At 45.4% G+C, this 19,568-nt stretch overlaps 1 protein-coding gene and 1 long non-coding RNA gene across 3 annotated transcripts in view; both read left to right on the top strand.

Annotated features, from left to right (window-relative positions):
• The window catches only part of LOC118388391 (cadherin-4-like), a 325,932-nt gene that overhangs the window by 41,928 nt on the left and 264,436 nt on the right, over window positions 1-19,568 (top strand). The window lies entirely within an intron of this gene.
• On the top strand, window positions 10,592-12,869 carry LOC127932168 (uncharacterized). The gene is made up of 2 exons (XR_008144410.1): window positions 10,592-10,737; window positions 12,167-12,869. It is a non-coding gene; the product is annotated as an uncharacterized LOC127932168 (long non-coding RNA).

Genomic DNA, 19,568 nt, shown 5'->3' on the forward strand with positions numbered 1-19,568 from the left:
CTTCAAGAGACCTAGCTCATTGGTAGGAATGAGTACTCTGGTGGGTCTTAGGGACAATTTTGCTTCTCATCCTACTCGCCCCCCTCTCCATGCCACTCTGCTGTGGGACGACCAGACCAAGTCTCTCCAGATATTCATTGACTCTGGGGCCAATATGAGTGTTATTGACATTACCTTGGCTTCCGAGCTGGGCATCCCTACTCAACCCCTCTCCATTCCCATGAATGTTAGAGCACTGGACTGGCACTCTATAGGTCGGGTCACCCACCATACCACCTCCATCAATCAGGTGGTGTCGCTAGTGGGGGGGGGGGGTAACTGTCACGCACTGTCGCGCACTGATCTGTTTCCCCTGTCCTTGTGATTGTCTCCACCCCCCACCCCAGGTGTCTCCCATATTCCCCAGTATCCCCTGTGTTCTGTTTGTCTGTTGCCAGATCATCTTGTTTGTCAAGTCAACCAGTATTTCGTCTCAGCTGATAGTATAGTATGTAGTATTTACTCATTAAGTATGTAGTAAATAGTATGTTGTATGGGTATTCAAACACAGCTTGGGTATGTGAGTATGTTGATAAAATGTGTTCGAAACCTGTTATCAAAATGGATGTTGTGGGGGTAGTGGGCGAACATTTTTCATTGGGATGAAATAGTAAAGGAGGTTTTGAGAGTGGAATCCAATTCCGCTCACTTTGCAGCCGTGCATGTGGTTAATACGGTCACAGTGAAAGCCACCCTCTTTTAGGTGTGGGGCTTTTGGTCATTGGTAAAATGAGTTTAGTGGGGCAATAGTGTTCGAAATTGGTTAAATTTATGACAGGAAAAGTATTATATTTAGTGGGGAAATGGGCAGAATCTAAAGAAGATTTTGGGGTTGAATAATCCTTGTGAGATTCAAAGACAGTGTATATTAGGTAACATATTAAAATTGGCATAATATATGGGAGAAGCACAAATTATGTTTACAAATAATCAAATTTTGTATCACGCTGCATTTAAATCATCGCTAAAGGGCGTAAATATGAGGGTTCTGTGTTGATACAGTATGTACTGAATTTTATTGCCGTAAAAAGACAAAGACTCTCATATGCCAGACATCACCACATTAGTAAACTATTTGACAGAGCGGGGTCACAAGGCATCATATGGGAAAGTACAACCAGCGAAACAAGCGATTACATATTTGGGGGTATCGATTTTGGAAGTCACGAAGCACATGTGATGAAGTAGGAACAATATGTTCTTTGGCACGACCAAACACTCCTCATGAGACATTTTGTTTGGTCTTATTCTGAACTAGATTTATAGAATTGACGAAAGGGAGGAGGGGTCACAAGAAATTAGAGTGGAGTTAATATTGTGAGTAATTGTTGTAATAGTTTTGAAAAAGCAATTGTGTTAGGTGACAGGATTAGACGTTAGAAGGAAAGACAGAGGTAGAGATTGTAGAGGGAAACAAGTGAGAGTGGAAGAGAAATGTACTGGGTGATGGGGATTGAGAGGGCTTCTGAGTTAAAGGAAACAGAGATGTAGACTAGGTAACAAAGGCAATTAATATCACCATTCTTGGTGGTGGTTGATAGCTTCATTTTCGCAAATCTTATAAATTGTTGTTTGAAAGAATCTGCAGTCTCTCTTCCTGAGAATGCATGGCAGCATCAAAGGGATGTGTATGTATGGCCGGTCCTCATTAGCTGTGTGAGGGGTGCTAGATAAAGTTGAAGTCGGAAGTTTACATACAGTTAGGTTGGAGTCATTAAAACTCGTTTTTCAACCACTCCACAAATGACTTGTTAGCAAACTATAGTTTTGGCAAGTCGGTTAGGACATCTGCATTACACAAGTCATTTTTCCAACAATTGTTTACAGACAGATTATTTTAAATACTCTAAATTGACTGTGCCTTTAAACAGCTTGGAAAATTCCAGAAAATGATGTCATGGCTTTAGAAGCTTCTGAAAGGCTAATTGACATCATTTTAGCCAATTGGAGGTGTACCTGTGGATGTATTTCAAGGCCAAACTTCAAACTCAGTGCCTCTTTCTTGACATCATGGGAAAATCAAAACAAATCAGCCAAGACCTCAGAAAAAAATTGTAGACCTCCATCAAGTCTGGTTCATCTGGAGCAATTTCCAAACGCCTGAAGGTACCACGTTCATCTGTACAAACAATAGTACGCAAGTATAAACACCATGGGACCACGTAGCCTTCATACCGCTCAGGAAGGAGACACGTTCTGTCTCCTGGAGATGAACGTACTTTGGTGCGAAAAGTGCAAATCAATCCCAGTACAGCAGCAAAGGACCTTGTGAAGATGCTGGAGGAAACAGGTACAAAGTATCTATATCTGTAACGGCGTTCTTCGTTTGTAGAAAGAGAGTCGGACCGAAATGCAGCGTGGTGGTTACTCATGTCTTTAATGAAAGAATAGCTATACATGAAAATAACTGAATAAATACAAAACAACAAACGGAACGTGAAAAACCTAATTACAGCCTATCTTTTTTTACATTTTGTTATAAAAAATAACTTATTATCTTCAATACCATTCATTCTTTACAACTCATAATTTACATACATACTCAAATAATGGTATTTTAATTAAACTAATTAAACTAAACATAAACCCCAAACAAAACCTCAGGGGATCATCTTCCCTCCCCGTCACCCTACAAAATACCATTCCCTATCTCCCCATCCCTAAACCCCCCTTCCACCTCTCCCGAGCAGCATGCTGCCCCCACTTTCTCTCCTCCCTCTTCATCCTCCCCCTCAAATCTCCTTCCACCCTCCTCACTATCCCTTCCACCCCCCAATCTCTCCCTGTCTTCACCATGTTCTGCCTTGCTTCCCACAGCCCCCGTTTAAAGAGACTCATGAGAAGCCAGAGCAGAAACCTGTCCCTATCCGTCCCTCTCCCTACACCCCTCTCTAACCTGGCCCACGTCAATACAAAATCCCCCTTTACCAAACCTAACAACACCCGTGCCCTAGCCCATACTACTCCGGCAAAGGCACAGTCCCAAAAGACATGGCGCACAGTCTCCTCCCTGCCACAAGAGGATCTTGGACAGGTGGGGGATTGCACCAAACTATACCGGTACAAGATGGAACGTACCGGCAAACACTTATGAAGGCTCAACCAATTCAGGTCCTTGAGCCTGTTGTCCAGACCCCGCGCCTGCACTCCCTCCCAGACCACGTCCGAGATGCCCACTACAGGCGCCGGACTCCCTGCCTTTCTGACCTCCTCGTACAGGTGCCTGTGATCTAAACCTACTCGGGCAACTTCAACCTCAGGGTGCGCACGCAGCCACTTGGCCGCATGACCAAAGTGCCACGGCAGCTGTTCCGCCCGGGGACCCGTGTTAGACCACACAATTATGCTTCTCGCCTGATACGAGAAAAACACCCGCAGGAGGTAACCGGACGGGTGTATCACTGGCTGAGCAAGCTCCGTTAACAAGAAAGAAACAAAAATTGTGTCCAGAATTGTGTCCAGCTTGAGGGGGAAATGTGGTACCCCCCTACCTCCCTCCCCGATGGGACAGATCATGCGTGCCCTGGCGACCCACTCGCACCTGCCACTCCACATAAACTGAAACACAAGCCTCACCAGAGGCCTCTTCAGACAAGCCGGCAATGGGTAGATGTATGCCAAATACAAAAGAGACGGCAACACATCCACCTTTAGGACCAGGACTTTGCCCATAAAAGACAAATACCTAGCTTTCCACATTGCTAGCTTCCTCTGTACCACTGCGATACGCATGTTCCAGTTTAGCGTCGCTGAGCCGGAGGTCTCAAAATGGACCCCGAGAATCCTCAGGGCCCCCTCACAGAGAGAACCCCTCAGGCACATCCGTTCTACCGCGCCATCTTCCGAAAAACTTGACGGAAGACTTTGCATGGTTCAGAACTGCTCCCGACGCTCGGGTGAAATCCCCAAAGATGGCAAGGGACCTTGTCAGGCACGAGTCCTTGCACAACAGCAAAGAAGTGTCGTCGGCGTACTGCGTTGTCTTAACACGCAGCCCACCACTTACAGGGATCAGCAAGCCTTCCACCCCTGTGTCTGCCCTAATGGCAGCCCCCAGAGGCTCCATGTACAGAACGAAGAGGAGAGCCGAGAGTGGGCACCCCTGCCTGACCCCAGACGAGAGGTCAAAAACGTCACCCAAGTGACTATTTACACTAACTCGGCACCCCGCTCCGACATATAATGTACGAATCCATCATATAAACTTCTCCCCAAATCCTAATCGACCTAAAACTCTAAATAAAAAGGATCTATTCACGCGATCGAAGGCTTTCGCCTGATCTAGCGCTGCTACCATTAAAGGCAGTCCTCTATCTTCAACCCAAGCGATGGAGTCCCTGATTAACTGTAGGTTCCATCTAATAGAGCGGCCCTCTACCCCGCACGTCTGATCCTCATGAACGACGTAGGGAAGGGCTGTGTGCAACCGGTCTGCTAAAACCTTTGCAAGTAGCTTGTAATCTACACACAGCATGGTCAACGGCCGCCAGTTGCCAAGGTCTGTTACTTCCCCTTCTTATATAAAAGTGACAGCACACCAACAGCCATTGATCCCCCGGGACCCCGTCTCAAGGATGGCCTTCAAGACTTCGAGGACCACTGGTCCAAGTATACCCCAAAACTTGAGATAAAACTCAGCCGGCAGCCCATCCATCCCAAGCACCTTCCCTTTTCCCATCCTCCTAAGAGCGCTCTCAACCTCTTCTAGTGAGATCTGGGCCTCCATCACTTCTCTAATGTCCTCCGGCAACCGCCTGGACAAGTGTTCTAAAAACACATTTCCCTGCTCTACATCTATTTCCCTTTCCTTAAATAAACCTTGGAAATGATCAGTTGTCACCCTGACCATATCCTCTGGTTTTCTAACTATACTACCATCTTCTTCCCTAACACCATGCATTACCTTCCTACTCTGTCTGGCCCTAACCGACTTAAAGAACATAGCAGAACAAGTCTCATTATGTTCTAGAAAGCCACTATGCACACGCTCCAGGAAAGCTTGAGCCTTCCGCTCCTGCAACACCCTGAGCTGCGCCTTTAGGGTTGCGGATCTCTCCCAGTCAAACGACCTGCCGAGGTTGCCTGCCTCGTATTCGAGTTCAATTAACCTTTGGATACGATCCACCTCCCTCCTCTCCTCCCTTTCTTTCCTCTTACAATACCCTATTATAAAAGCCCTAATCCTCACCTTAACTAATTCCCACCACTCTAACACCCCCTCGCACATGGACCGGAGGCCCTCAAGCCTCCAAAAGAAACCATAAAACCCGTCAACAAAAGCCTGCTCCTCCAGCACATCCCGATCTAGCTTCCAGTACCCCCTACCAAAGAGGCAGACTGGCGACCCCACCTGCAGGAGCACCCCGTCGTGATCCGAAAAGAAAACAGGCAACAGCCGCCCAGACAACTTACCCAAAGACCTGGGTACAAAAATATAGTCGAGCCTCCGCTCAACCCCCCTGGAGTTGTGCCATGTAGGACCGTCCATTTTCGGAGTAGTGTGCAGACCACCATCTACCAGACCATGGCAAGCCATTAGCCTGGCAATGGCGCCTGCACTGCTATCCCCCCCTCTTCCTAAATCTGTATTAAAATCCCCCCCTATCACTAATTTCCTATTTGTGACACACAGGGGCATCAGACAGTCCACCATCTCCCTCCTGTCTGCCACCACCTGTGGCCCATACACCACCACTAATCTAAATTTACAATCCCTTATCGTGACATCCACCCCTATAACCCTCCCCTGCATTACCACAAAAGAATCCTCCACTTTTACCTCCCTGTGCCCACACAAAATCCCTACCCCTGATGAGTGCACCCCCCCAACACCCCAAACCGACTCCCCCTTGTCCCACTCCCTCATAAACCTACTAACATCCCCTCCATCCCTCAGGTGAACCTCCTGTAAAAAACAAAAATCAAACCCCACACCCTCCAAATAACTAAAAACCGCCCTCCTCTTAACAAAATCCCTTAAACCCCTTACATTTAAACTAACAAAAGTAAAATTAGACTCCATGAAAAAATTAAAACATGTAATACACTCAAATGCTAAACCCAGACAGAAAAAAAACAAAAACAGGAGATGCTCCCCTGCTCCATATCTACCGGTGAGAACACCATCCGTACTCCCGACATCCCCCCCTCTTCCTCCATCACACCATCCCAGGATGCAGGAATAGTGTTTGGCTCCGGGGTGCCCTGCACCCTGGGTCTACCCCCACAATCCTCCCCCTCCCCAGTGTTGCAGCTGGTTTGGAAAAAAATCGGGGAGGCTGAGTCCCCAAACAAAAAACTCCCCACTTCCTCCTGCACCCAGTCCTGAGTCTTGTTAGGTGTGTCCCCACCCAACAGAAGTTGAGGGCCTGGGGAAACCAGCAGCAACCCAGAGGTTTCTCCCACCCCCATCACTCTCTTGGCCATCCCCTCCCTCTCACTGTCGGACAATCGCACCCTCCTCTTCATTCTCTTCTTTGGTGATGACGGCAGTGGAAAGATACCACCCCCCCCGCCAGCTCCTCCACCATACCCCTCATCTCTTCCACCAGGGCACTTTCCCCCCAGTCCACTTGCTCTTCCACCGTCTCCTTCTCCACCACTCCTCCCTCGCTTTCTTCTCTCTCATGCTCCTCCACTCGGTTGCCTTCTTCCGCCGCTTTTCCTGGTTCTCCTACTCCCGTGCCTTCCGTTTCCTTCTCTCTTGCATCCGCCGCTTCTTGCTCCTCCTCCTTCCTTGTGGCTTTCCCCTCTGGACCTGAACTCTGGTCATGAGGCGTGCTTCCTTCCCCTCCTCTTCTTCCCCCATCCCCCGCCCCTGCTCCCCCCCAGCCGCAGACGCATATGACCTCTGACGGGCCGGGCACTCCCGCCACAGGTGGGCTGACGAGCCACACCAATGGCACGTCTTAGGCTTGTCACAATCCCTCGCCTCATGATCCTCAGATGCACAAAATCTGCATTTTCTTGTACTGCACGAGGCGAATATGTGACCGTAGGCCATACAGCGCCTGCAAAATGGGGGCTGACGTGCATAAAACAACGTCCCCCTGTCAGCCCCTAGGGAGAACATAGCAGCAGGATGGAGGTAGCCACCATGTCCCTTTGGGTCCTCTCTGAGGAGGGCCTGGAAGCCTCTCCTCCCATTCCAAAACCCAAGGGAGTCTTTGAGGTGCCTTGCTGAGGAGACGTTATCCATGTATCTCCCCAGAAAAGCCCTCACCTCTTCGTCCTTAACGTAAGGGTTGTAAATGTTGACAGTTACAACCCTAAAGTTATTCTTCGCCAGGCTTGTTATTTCGTAGTGGCACATCGGCCTCTCACCTCCCACTGCTCTTGCCCTTCTCAGGATATCGCGTTTTTCCTCTGTATATAGCGCCACGTCGTATGCTCCCTCCAACGAGTTGCCTTGGAAACAAAACACGTCCTTCACCGTCAGCTTTAGAATCCCCATCAATATTATCCTTCCAAAAGATCCAAGCAAACCGAATCGTGTTGGCCAGCCCAATCCCAGGGACCGACCGTGTTGATGTATTTAGCACCATCTCCGCAAGGAGAATGGCGCTCGTTCTCTTCTTCCAAAACAAGTAAAAAAGAAAAAGCAAAGTGACCGAGCCTATCTGGTGAAACTACACAGAGACAGGAACAATCACCCACGAAATACAAAGTGAAATCCAGGCTACCTAAATACGGTTCCCCATCAGAGACAACGAGAATCACCTGACTCTGATTGAGAACCGCCTTAGGCAGCCAAGCCCATACAACACCCCTACTCAGCCACAATCCCAATAACCACAAAACCCCAATACAAAATACAACAAAACAAACCCATGTCACTCTGGCCTGACCAAACAATCAACGAAAACACAAAACACTAAGACCAAGGCGTGACATTATCCACAGTAAAATGAGTCCTATATCTACATAAACTGAAAGGCCGCTTAGCAAGGAAGAAGCCACTGCTCCAAAACCGCCATAAAAAAGCCAGACTACGGTTTGCAACTGCACATGGGGACAGAGATCATACTTTTTGGAGAAATGTCCTCTGCTCTGATGAAACAAAAATAGAATTGTTTGACCATAATACCATTGTTTTGTTTGGAGGGAAAAGTAGGATGCTTGCAAGCCGAAGAGCACCATCCCAACCATGAAGCACGGGTGTGGCAGCATCATGTTGTGGGGGTGCCTTGCTGCAGGAGGGACTGGTGCACTTGATGTGGATATATTGAAGCAACATCTCAAGACATCAGTCAGGAAGTTAAAGCTTTGTCGCAAATGGGTCTTCCAAATGGACAATGACCCCAAGCATACTTCCAAAGTTGTGGCAAAATGGCTTAAGGACAACAAAGTCAAGGTATTGGAGTGGCCATCACAAAGCCCTGACCTCAATCCTATAGAAAAGTTGTGGACAGAACTGAAAAAGCATGTGCGAGCAAGGAGGCCTACAAACCTTACTCCGTTACACCAGCTCTTTCAGGAGGAATGGGCCAAAATTCACCCAACGTATTGTGGGAAGCTTGTGGAAGGCTACCCGAAATGTTTGACCCAAGTTAAATAATTGAAAGGCAATGCTACCAAATACTAATTGAATATATGTAAACTTCTGACCCACTGGGAATGTGATGAAAGAAATAAACGCTGAAATAAATAAATCTATTATTCTGACATTTCACATTCTTAAAATAAAGTGGTGATCCTAACTGAATTAAGACAGGGAATTTTACTAGTATTAAATGTCAGAAATTGTGAAAAACTGAGTTTTAATGTATTTGGCTAAGGTGTATGTAAACTTCCGACTTCAACTGTATATTGCTGCGGAGTACTGCTCCCTCCTCTGAGAGCACTGGGCCTGTCATAACCGCTCTCTCTCTCCATCTGTCTCTCTCCCTCGACCTCTCCTTACTCCCTTTCCCTCTCTCTTTCACTCTCTTTCACTCTCTCTCTCTCTGCATTACTATGCATTGTTCCCCGCTGGCCTCCGTTTAGATATTTAGAATAAACACATTATAGTGAAAGTGGGTTAATAGATTCATCCTAGCAGTATGGTCAACAGTTGGGTTTGCATTATGCTCCTTTGGTACTGTACCATTTCTCTCTGAGTAGTATGTTATATTTAAGTTTCCTTATTTTATTTACTATACAGTGCCATTTTTTGTTTATGATTTAATCTGCTTAGAGCAGTGTTTTCCAACTTAAATTGCCTAGGAATCTAGCACTTAAGCCACACAGTGTGGCATGGGTTGTGATTTGCTTCAACTGCAACAGTAATTCTCAGAACCCTCACTGCACATGTTGATGCTATCTATTTCTCATATTGACCTCTATCTCAGCTAGAAGCATCACATCAGCACACTACTGCTATGTGTGGAATCGCAATTACACTGTGCACAGAGACAGAATATATTGGGTAACTGCAACTCTAAATCATTACACTTTAATTGGATTTGAGTTGTACTCTTTCTCTGGGTTATTTTTTTCTGAAAAAACTGAATCACTTCACATCAGCCTGGGTATGTCGACCATTGAGTGAGTGAATGGAATTCCAGCACCGCTTGTCTCCCACTTGGAGCGTTAATGAGTGAGCGGAATTTTCCTGTCACTCTGGAATTGGAGCATGCACACAACAATGGCCTGTCCCAGACGAGCTCAGAGCAGGAGGCCATCAATTTGCCTCCTCTCCCGTGGAGCTCGGCATTCAGTAGAGCGTTCCTTATTCAGTGAAAGTATTCACAGCTAAACTATGTACACTAAAATCTGCTCCATGTCCCGACTTCCCTCGCCACAAATCAGTTTATTATCAAATTGAGTTTGCTCTGCTGTTCCACTTCATGGGCACAACCATCCATCTCCGGACTTTACAGAATGTCAACCATTTGAAAGAATAAAGTATAGAGTGGTTGATCACTCTTTTGTTGTGGAGAATATTCCAGATGCATCAGGAAATTCAATTGAGTGTCGTGAGCAGTTCTCTTTCTCTCCATGCAGGGGCAGTTGAGTCATTAGGATCAGGGCATGCTATAAAATTATGTTCTCTCTCGCTTGCTCAAACGCTAAGCCTAGGTCCTATTACCACAACATTCAAATGTAAAACAAATATCTGAAATGCAGTCATACATATCAACAACCATTGTTTTATATAGCTTAATAACACAAGACTGCGACATACAGTACGTGTCTAGTGTATCCTAAGGTTACGAATTAACTCAAAATTTAGTTCAATCGTGGCCTGGGGTGGTGGCCTAGCATTTAGGGTTGCTGCCTTCAGTACTCACAAATAGGCCTACAGAAATAGGCTTACGAAATGGCCATACCAGACCATTTTGGATAACACAAATAGGAAACAAATAAAATAATAACAGTCAGTAGGCAACATTGGTTTTCATTCATACTGTCATGCCTGCTCCTGATCCCCCTCGAGCACCAGGCTCCCCAGCATTACTCACTCCTGCCACCATCAGTACGCACACCTGCTTTCCTCGTCACACGCATCAGCAATTATTGGACTCACCTGGATCACCTGTGTGACCTTCCCTATATCTTTATGTTCCAAGCTCTGTTCCCTACTTCAGGATTCATGTTTGTTTGTCTTTGCATACCAGGTTCTGACGCTGTCCTGTTTGATGTCTGTTCCATATTAAATGTTCTACTCGTACCTGCTTCTCTTATCCAGCATCGGTCCTTAAACATACAAAATGTCGGGTAAGTTGCCACTATAGATTTGCTGTGATTAATGAAGAAATACTTTATTTTTATTGTACGGAATGCTTGTCAAATAGATACATTACCCCTAGTCTGTTTAAAAAAAGGACCCTGGATGCTTCTGTGTCGCTTTGATTGGGAGTCTGTTGGATGACTGGTGTGGTATAGTTGTTGAGCGGCTTCACTGCAAGTATATTGTATGTTTTGGATATTCCATTTTTAAAAAGGTTTTTAAAAAAGGACTAAGTTCTTGTGACAATACCAACCAGAGGGCGAATATATCTTGAAAGACTTTGGTCGCAAGCAGGACACCGACAAACTTTTAGGGGTCGGTAATGAAGTGTCTGTAATAATAATGGTTGCAATTGAGATTTTTTTTACGAGACATTATCTGGCGATAATAAGGATGCTGCCTTTTGAGTTAGACTTTCTAGGCAGGACATCAAAATTGGCATGTTCCAATCCCATGGAGGCTATCCCATAGGACAGCGGGGGAAAAAAATAAAAAAAATGAATGAATGGCTGACAGAAGTCCCCGCTTGGGATAACATTTCCTGAAGAATAAGGAATAACTTCAAAATGCAAGTATAACATTTATATATTCAACAAATTATGTTAAAATGTTCAACAAATTACTTTCAAATGAATTCAAATTTTTAGTAACTGGTGTTTATCAGCCCGTTGCCAAGCTAGCTAGCTAGCTAACACGTCAGATGCGATAACTAGCTAGCATGCGATCTCTTCCTGCTTATCGGCTGTTTTAGAGATAAACAACTAATCATAGATTCAGCAATGTGTCAATTGTGAAGACCCGGACAGTTTTTAAATCATGATTTGGTGAACTTGTTCACATGTAGCAAATTGTTTTCAGGGACTAAATCAAATCAAATTTTTCTTGTCACATACAAATGGTTAGCAGATGTTAATATGAGAGTAGCGAAATGCTAAAGTGGCCACCTGATCGCATTTCACTCCATTGCATTGACTTGGCAGGAAAAAACAGTCCTGCCGACTTGTTTGGAGGTAAGGCATTTTAACAACATCCGATGAAAAATGTAGGAAATGGTAGAAGCTGTGTTCTGTTCAATCAAGGCTTGCTAGCCTGCCAAGTTATTTCTGCATTCTGTTGATGAGTCTCTTTTGCGAGCTAGCTGCATGAAGTGTATGTTTACCTAGCTAACGTTAGTTAACTTTATTTTGCCACTCCTTCCCCTATTGTGTTGCACCTTTGAGGTTGGTGTTACTAGTTAAAATTAGAGTCTGTTATTCTACTCTTAGTGTAAACAACTTGATCAAGCCTAAAAATATGCAAAACTGTTACAAAACAATTGCACATTAATAAAGGTAGTTGTGGCTTCAGCAACTTGATCTGGCACTGAAATTTGAGCAGTGAGGTTAATGTCTCCTTCCGTGTCTCTTCTTGCTCCAGGTTGGAGGACATCCCACCCTGACACCCTGCTCTCGAGCGGCTAGATGTTCTTTACCATTCGGCCATCAGATTTGCCACTAATGCTCCTTATAGGACAAATCACTGCACTCTATACACCTCTGCAAACTGTTCATCTCTGTTCATCTCTGTACACCTGTCGCCAGACCCACTGGTTGATGCTTATTTATAAAACCCTCTTAGGCTTAAACCCTCCCCCTATCTGAGATATCTATGGTAGCCCTCATCTTCCACATACAACACCCATTCTGCCAGTCACGTTCTGTTAAAGGTCCCCAAAGCACACACATCCCAGGTCGCTCCTCTTTTCAGTTCGCTGCAGCAAACACTCAGACTGGACAGTTTTATCTCAATCTCTTCATTCAAAGACTCAATCATGGACACTCTTACTGACAGTTGTGGATGCTTTTGTGATGTATTGTTGTCTCTACTTTCTTGACATTTGTGCTTTTGACTGTGCTCAACAATGTTTGTACCATGTTTTGTGCTGCTACCATGTTGTGTTGCAACCATGTTGTTATTGTGTTGTATTGCTACCATGCAGTGTTGTCATGTGTTGCTGCCTTGATATGTTGTTGTCTTAGGTCTCTCTTTATGTAGTGTTGTGTTGTCTCTTTTGTTGTGATGTGTGTTATTTAATATATATTAAATCCCAGGCCCTGTCCCCACAGGCCTTTTGTTAGGCCATCATTGTAAATAAGAATTTGTTCTAAACTGACCTGCCTAGTTAAAGGTAAAAAAAAATACGCAAATCACTTGTTGTGAACCTACTAGCCACCAGTGCTCATGCCTGCCATGCCTCGGACCGCGGGAGATGCGTAATTTCGCAGCCTCATTTGTAATGAGCAAAACGAAAGGCAAGCAACAAGTGACTCTGTAGATAGCTAACATTACATGATTGTCAGTAATAGTGAATCAATGGAGATAGCTTTGCCCATTCAGCTAGAGCTCGCTATGCAGCATCTCTTTTAGTTGGCAACTAGAACAAATGTCACGTAGCTAAGTATCTCAATAGTCATTTTTGTGTTACACTTAGATTTACCACATTAAGCTAACGCTAGACAACGCACACTACTAGACAGCTTCAGCCCAATCGGCGTTGTAAGAGCGATAACACTTGATAAAATTCACAGCTTAATTTATCTCCAAAAATAATGCAACTATCCATGTCGATGCTATCCATCTGGTCAGTCAGGCTGGCTGTAATCACTCACTGAAAAGCCACACAGTTTAATGCAACTTCATATCCAAATTCTGGAAAATGCACGTTATCCTTTTTGTGACTAGGGGGCAGTATTTTCATTTTTGGAAAAATAACGTTCCCGTTAAGATGCTAGAATATGCATATAATTGACAGTTTAGGATAGAAAACACTGAAGTTTCCAAAACTGTAAAAATATTGTCTGTGTAGAACAGAACTGATATTGCAGGAAAATCCAATCCGGAAGTGCCTCATGTTTTGAAAGCGCTGCATTCCAATGCGTCCCTATTGAGCAGTGAATGGGCTATCAACCAGATTACTTTTTCTCCGTATTCCCCAAGGTGTCTACAGCATTGTGACATAGTTTTACTAATTTCTGTTGAAGAATACCCGTAAGCGGCTACATTGCGCAAGTGGTCACCTGATGCTCTGAGTGATTCTCGCGTAAAATATAGAGGTAGCCATTATTCCAATCTGTCACGCCCTGGTCGTAGTATTTTGTGTTTTTCTTCATGTATTTGGTCAGGCCAGGGTGTGACATGGGTTTTTGTATGTGGTGTGTAGATAGTGGGATTGTAGCTTAGTGGGGTGTTCTAGGTTAGTCTATGGCTGTCTGAAGTGGTTCTCAATCAGAGGCAGGTGTTTATCGTTGTCTCTGATTGGGAACCATATTTAGGCAGCCATATTCTTTGGTTGTATTGTGGGTGATTGTCCTGAGTGTCTTGATGTTCGATGTTAGTTGACACAAGTATAGGCTGTTTTCGTTTTGTTTATTTGTTTCTGTAGTATTTGTGTTTAGTCGTGTTTACGTTTATTTTCAATAAACATGGATCGCAATCGACACGCTGCAGTTTGGTCCGACTCTCCTTCACCATATGAAAACCGTGACAGAATCACCCACCCTAGGACCAAGCAGCGTGTCAACAGGCAGGAGCAGCCCAAAGAGGAGAAGCGCAATAAGGATTTCTGGACATGGGAGGAAATCCTCGACGGGAGAGGACCCTGGGCTAAACCAGGGGAATATCGCCGCCCCAAGGAGGAACTAGAGGCGGAAAAAGCGGAGAGGCGCTGGAATGGGGAGGCAGCACGGCGACGCGGATGGAAGCCCGGGAGTCAGCCCCAAAAATGTCTTGGGAGGGGGCTTACAGGGAGTATGGCTACGCCAGGTAGGAGACCTGCGCAAACTCCCTGTGCTTACCGGGGGGCTAGAAAGACCGGGCAGGCACCGTGTTATGCAGTGGTGCGCATGGTGTCCCCAGTGCGGGTGCATAGCCCGGTGCGGTATATTCCAGCTCCGCGTATCGGCCGGGCTAGATTGAGCGTCGAGCCAAATGCCATGAAGCCGGCTCTACGCATCTGGTCCCCAGTGCGTCTCCTTGGGCCGGCTTACATAGCACCAGCCTTGCGCTCGGTGTCTCCGGTTCGCCTACATAGCCCAGTGTGGGCTATTCCACCTCGCCGCACTGGCAGGGCGACCGAGAGTATTCAACCTGGTAAGGTTGGGCAGGCTCGGTGCTCAAGAGCTCCAGTGCGCCTGCACGGTCCGGTCTATCCAGTACCACCTCCACACCCCAGCCCTCCGGTAGCAGCTCCCCGCACCAGGCTTCCTGTGCGTGTCCTCGGCCCAGTACCACCAGTGCCAGCACCACGCATCAGGCCTACAGTGCGCCTCGCCTCTCCTGCGCTGTCGGAGTCTCCCGCCTCTCCAGCGCTGTCGGAGCCTTTCTCCTCTCCTGCGCTACCGGAGTCTCCTGTCTGTTCAGCGCAGTCAGAGCTGCCAGCCTGCAAGGAGCAGTCAGAGCTGTCAGTCTGCATGGAGCAGTCAGAGCTGTCAGTCTGCATGGAGCAGTCAGAGCTGTCAGTCTGCATGGAGCAGTCAGAGCTGCTAGTCTGCAAGGAGCTGCCAGTCTGCATGAAGCAGCCAGAGATGTCAGTCTGCAAGGAGCTGCCAGTCTGCAAGGAGCTGCCAGATTCTTCCAGATCTGCCAGTCAGCCAGAATCTTCCAGATCTGCCACTCAACCAGGCTCTTCCAGATCTGCCAGTCAGCCAGACTCTTCCAGATCTGCCAGTCAGCCGGGATCTGCCAGAACTGCCAGTCAGCCAGGATCTGCCAGTCAGCCAGGATCTGGTGGATTCATCAACCTGCCTGAGCTTCCTCTCACTCCTGAGCTTCCTTTCACTCCTGAGCTTCCTTTCACTCCTGAGCTTCCTTTCACTCCTGAGCTTCCTTTCACTCCTGAGCTTCCTTTCACTCCTGAGCTTCCTTTCACTCCTGAGCTTCCCCTCAGTCCCAAGCTTCCCCTCAGTCCCGATTTTCACCTCAGTCTCGATCTGTTCCTCAGTCTAGTGGGGTTCTGGGTGAGGACTACTAGGCCATTGTTGGCGGCGAGGTTGGCGGCGAGGGTGGACTATCTAGGGACGCAAGGAGAGGGGACTAAGACATTTACTGAGTGGGGTCCACGTCCCGCGCCGGAGCCGCCACCATGGACTGACGCCCACCCGGACCATCCCTATTGATTTTGAGGTGCGTTCGGGAGTCCACACCTTTTGTATGTGGTGTGTAGATAGTGGGATTGTAGCTTAGTGGGGTGTTCTAGGTTAGTCTATGGCTGTCTGAAGTGGTTCTCAATCAGAGGCAGGTGTTTATCGTTGTCTCTGATTGGGAACCATATTTAGGCAGCCATATTCTTTGGTTGTATTGTGGGTGATTGTCCTGAGTGTCTTGATGTCCTTGTTCGATGTTAGTTGACACAAGTATAGGCTGTTTTCGGTTTTTGTTTTGTTTATTTGTTTCTGTAGTATTTGTGTTTAGTCGTGTTTACGTTTATTTTCAATAAACATGGATCGCGATCGACACGCTGCAGTTTGGTCCGACACTCCTTCACCATATGAAAACCGTGACACAATCGGTCCTACTGAAAAACAAATTGTCCCGGTGGATATATTATCGAATAGATATTTGAAAAACACCTTGAGGACTGATTATAAACAATGTTTGCCATGTTTCTGTCGATATTATGGAGCTAATTTGGAATATTTTTCGGCGTTTTCGTGACTGCAATTTCCTGGCGAATTCTCAGCCAAACGTGAAGAACAAACGGAATAGTGAAAACATCCTAAGCTCATCAAAGGTAAATTATTTAATTTGATTGCTTTTCTGATTTCCATGACCAAGTTACCTGCTGCTAGCTGGACAAAATGCTATGCTAGGCTATCGATAAACTTACACAAATGCTTGTCTAGCTATGGCTGTAAAACTTTTTTTGAAAATCTGAGATGACAGGGTGATTAACAAAAGGCTAAGCTGTGTCTCAATATATTTCACTTGTGATTTTCATGAATAGGAATATTTTCTAGGAATATTTATATCCGTTGCGTTATGCTAATTAGTGTCAGTCGATGATTACGCTCCCTCATGTGGGATGGTGAGTCACTAGAGGTTAAGGATGGGAATGTTTTGTTTTGGTGGGGATTCTATCTCTAGCGTTCTTCCTTCTCTCGCGCGCCTTTACTTATCACAGGGAACAACCGAACTCTGACCAATCAGCGTGGCTTTAAATGTTGCTAGGTTTCTCGTGGGCGCGGTTTTGCACCAAGTTTTGGCATGGTTAAAAAGGACACCACCAGGCTAATCACCGTATCCTGGTGAGAGATAAATAGATTCACACATGTTATTGTTTATCATGCAGATTTGGCAGGACATTGTAACTTATGAAGCTCATTCTAAAATACAGACATGATTTCTGTCCCATGGAATAGCATTGTGTGCAAGTCTTCAATTTAGACCACAATTAATTGAAATGTGATGGGCTGGAACAAAAACCTGTAAACTTCTTGCCCTCGTGTGCTGAACAAGCTTACACCTACACCACCCGATGTTACAGGAAGGCCAAAAAGATAATCAAGGGCAACAACCACCCGAGCCAGTGCCTGTTCACCCCGCTATCATCCAGAAGGTGAGGTCAGTACAGGTGCATCAAAGCAGGGACCGAGAGACTGAAAAAGAGCTTCTATCTCAAGGCCATCAGACTGTTAAACAGCCACCACTAACATTGAGTGGCTGCTGCCAACATACTGACTCAACTCTAGCCACTTTAATAATGGACAAATATATGTAATAAATGTATCACTAGCCACTTTAAACAATGCCACTTTATACGTATAATGTTTACATACCCTACATTACTCATCTCATATGTGTATATACTGTACTCTATACCATCTACTGCATCTTGCCTATGACATTCAGCCATCACTCATTCATATATTTTTATGTACATATTCTTATTCATTCCTTTACACTTGTGTGTATAACGTAGTTGTTGTGAAATTGTTAGGTTAGATTACTTGTTAGATATTACTGCATGGTCAGAACTAGAAGCACAAGCATTTCGCTACACTTGCATTAACAGTTGATTTGAATGTTGGAGGTTAATCTCCTTGAGATGTCCCTCAATTATGAATGACTTATTTTGTACAATGGACTGTGTTTTAAGGACTCATGCACAGATACAAGAAAACCAATACAAATGTTAACATTTACTCAAGATTACAAGTGTTGATGTCTCCACATGTTTCTGGTTTTGAGGCATCAATAGTATTACAATGCTGTATTAATTTAATTGAATATACACTGAGTGTACCAAACATTAGGTACGCCTGCTCTTTCCATGACAGACTGACCAGACGAATCCAGGTAAAAGCTATGATCCCTTATTGATGTCACCTTTTAAATCCACTTCATTCAGTCTAGATGAAGGGGAGGAGACGGGTTAAATAAGGATTTTTAAGTCTTGAGACAATTGAGACATGGATGGACTGTGTATGTGGTCATTCAGAGAATTAATGGGCAAGACAAAATATTTAAGTGTCTTTGAACGGGGTATGGTAGTAGCCTTGAGTTTGAGTGTATCAAGAACTGCAACGCTGCTGGATTTTTCACACTCAACAGATTGGTTAAGTAATAACAGAATGCTACAACAACATTAGTTTCCATTCATAGAAAGGGTCAAAATGATTGCCCAGTGAACTTGTGATGCTCAGTGCCGAAGCGTGCCGTGCAGACCACTGCACTACGGCAGTTCACAATGCTCTAGAAAGCTGTGACAATACTTGATGGTGCTTGATGGTATGAGGTCAGATGGTTTGCAGAGCCTTCCCCAAACCATAGCCCCCTAGGTGCGGTACTATGTTGTATAGCCTACAAACACTGCTTCCAGCTGCTCCCTGGCGGTGATTACATATTTAAAATATTTATTCAAAACATCCTGCTGCAGAATTATTTTCCTCCTGCGACAAAATGGGTCATATTAAAATCCGACATCTGAATACAGATCCCCTGCTGGCTCCAACCTTATGTTCTCTCCTAGTTTGGCATATAATATGTCAGTCATAGTCGGCCTGACACATCGATGTTCTGTCCAGTCTGCCCACATACTGTATGTCATTGTATCATTTTCTGTTAGTATAAGACCTTTTCATAGCTACAAAGACAGGGCCGAGACTGAGTCAGACAGAGGCCATGCAGGGTTTATTTCTCATTGACCTATGGGGGTTCTGATGAGAAGTGTGTGGTGCACAGGATGGCTCTATTGGCTCCCTCTGTACCTGCAGAGGACAATCAGACACAGACACAGCCACTTCCAAAATGAATGTCTGCGTGTATTTAGTATTGTGGTCCTTCTGTAGCTCAGTTGGTAGAGCATGGCGCTTGTAACGCCAGGGTAGTGGGTTCGATTCCCGGGACCACCCATACGTAGAATGTATGCGCACATGACTGTAAGTCGCTTTGGATAAAAGCGTCTGCCAAATGGCATTTATTATTATTATTATTATATTATCTCTGTATGTCTCTCTGTCTGTGTGTGTTATTTCTCTCTTTCTCTGCAAATTTAAATGTATCTCCTTTCAGGTATCAGTATTCTCTTCACACAGTGCCTCTTTACTGTTGCACACACAATGTTCATCATATCCCCAGTGTGTTATCACCAAGGAAAGAGTTCTTCCACCCTAATCCGATTTACAGCCTATTTATGTGCCTTTATAGAAGTGTTAAGGCTGCTGTTTGGCATGATTAGTTGGGTATCCCTCCATTCAGAGTGGATCTGTGGTACCGGGAGATGAGATCAGTGGATTGACAGAGACAGGCCAACAGAAATATGGGCTTTACTGAGTCTCCTCAT

This window comes from Oncorhynchus keta, chromosome 10, assembly GCF_023373465.1.
Source record: "Oncorhynchus keta strain PuntledgeMale-10-30-2019 chromosome 10, Oket_V2, whole genome shotgun sequence".
NCBI lineage: Eukaryota > Metazoa > Chordata > Actinopteri > Salmoniformes > Salmonidae > Oncorhynchus > Oncorhynchus keta.